The sequence below is a fragment of the Oncorhynchus masou genome, chromosome 29 (genome assembly GCF_036934945.1).
Source record: "Oncorhynchus masou masou isolate Uvic2021 chromosome 29, UVic_Omas_1.1, whole genome shotgun sequence".
In the NCBI taxonomy this organism is placed as follows: Eukaryota; Metazoa; Chordata; class Actinopteri; order Salmoniformes; family Salmonidae; genus Oncorhynchus; species Oncorhynchus masou.
Window position 1 is genome coordinate 18,977,214 of NC_088240.1, and position 2,500 is coordinate 18,979,713.

At 51.8% G+C, this 2,500-nt stretch overlaps 1 protein-coding gene across 4 annotated transcripts in view; it reads right to left on the reverse strand.

Moving 5' to 3' along the window:
- Nucleotides 1-2,500, reverse strand: part of LOC135519124 (B-cell CLL/lymphoma 9 protein-like) — a 128,714-nt gene that overhangs the window by 68,440 nt on the left and 57,774 nt on the right. The window lies entirely within an intron of this gene.

Here is a 2,500-nt window from a genome sequence, read left to right on the forward strand (position 1 = left end):
AAAACACAAAAACACAACAGAACAACACACACACACAGCGGAAACCACACACACACACACACAGCAGAAACCACACACACACACACACCGCAGAAACCCCACACACACACACACACACCGCAGAAACCCCACACACACACCGCAGAAACCACACACACACCGCAGAAACCACACACACACCGCAGAAACCACACACACACACCGCAGAGACCACACACACACACACCGCAGAAACCAAACACACACACACACCGCAGAAAACCACACACACACACACACACACACACCGCAGAAACCACACACACACACCGCAGAAACCACACACACACACACACCGCAGAAACCACACACGCACACACTGCAGAAACCACACACACCGCAGAAACCACACACACACACCGCAGAAACCACACACACACACACCGCAGAAACCACACACACACACCGCAGAAACCACACACGCACACACTGCAGAAACCACACACACCGCAGAAACCACACACACACAGCAGAGACCACACCCACACACAGCAGAGACCACACCCACACACACAGCAGAGACCACACACACACACACACACACACACAGGAGAAAGCACAAAAACGCAGCGGAAACCACGCACAACAGAAACACACACACACACACACACACACAGCAGAAAAAAAACACACAAAAACACAACAGAACACACACACACACACAGCGAAAACCACACACACATACACCACACAGCAGAAACCACACACACACACAGCAGAAACCACACACACACACAGCAGAAACCACACACACACACACACACTGCAGAAACCACACACACACAGACACTGCAGAAACCACACACACACACAGCAGAAACCAGACACACACACAGCAGAAACCAGACACACACACACACCACACAGCAGAAACCAGACACACACACACACACACACACACCACAGCAGAAACCTGACACACAGCAGAAACCAGACACACACAGCAGAAACCAGAAACACACACAAACACACTACTGCAGAAACCACACACACACACCGCAGAAACCACACACACACACACCGCAGAAACCACACACACACCGCAGAAACCAAACACACACACACACACACACCGCAGAAACCACACCCACCGCAGAAACCACACACACCGCAGAAATAACACACCGCAGAAACCACACACACACACACCGCAGAAAACACACACACCCAGAAACCACACACACACAGAAACCACACACACACACACACACCACAGAAACCACACACACACCACAGAAACCACACACACACAGCAGAGACCACACACACACAGCAGAGACCACACACACACACACAACGCAGAAACCACACACACCGCAGAAACCACACACACCGCAGAAACCACACACGCACACACCGCAGAAACCACACACACCGCAGAAACCACACACACCGCAGAAACCACACACCGCAGAAACCACACACACACACCACAGAAACCACACACACACACACAGCAGAGACCACACACACACAGCAGAGACCACACACACACACACCGCAGAAACCACACACACCGCAGAAACCACACACGCACACACCGCAGAAACCACACACCGAAGAAATAACACACCGCAGAAACCACACACACACACACCGCAGAAACCACACACACCCAGAAACCACACACACACAGAAACCACACACACACACACAACACAGAAACCACACACACACAGCAGAGACCACACACACACACACCGCAGAAACCACACACACCGCAGAAACCACACACACCGCAGAAACCACGCACCGCAGAAACCACACACACCGCAGAAACCACACACACCGCAGAAAACACACACGCACACACCGCAGAAACCACACACCGAAGAAACCACACACACCGCAGAAACCACACACACACAGAAACCACACACACACACACCACAGAAACCACACACACACACACACCACAGAAACCACACACACACACACACACACACACACCTTAGACCACACACACACACACACAGCAGAGACCACACACACACACAGCAGAGACCACACACACACACACACACACACACACACACACACACACACAGGAGAAAGCACACACACACACACAGGAGAAAGCACACACACACACAGGAGAAAGCACAAAAACGCAGCGGAAACCAAGCACAACAGAAACCACACACACACACAGCAGAAAAAAAAACACACAAAAACACAACACACACACACAGCGGAAACCACACACACACAGCAGAGACCACACACACACACAGCAGAGACCACACACACACACAGCAGAGACCACACACACACACACACACACACAGCAGAGACCACACACACACACACAGCAGAGACCACACACACACAGCAGAGACCACACACACACAGCAGAGACCACACACACACAGCAGAGACCACATACACACACACACACACGCACACAGGAGAAAGCACACACACACACACAGGAGAAAGCACACACACACACACACACACA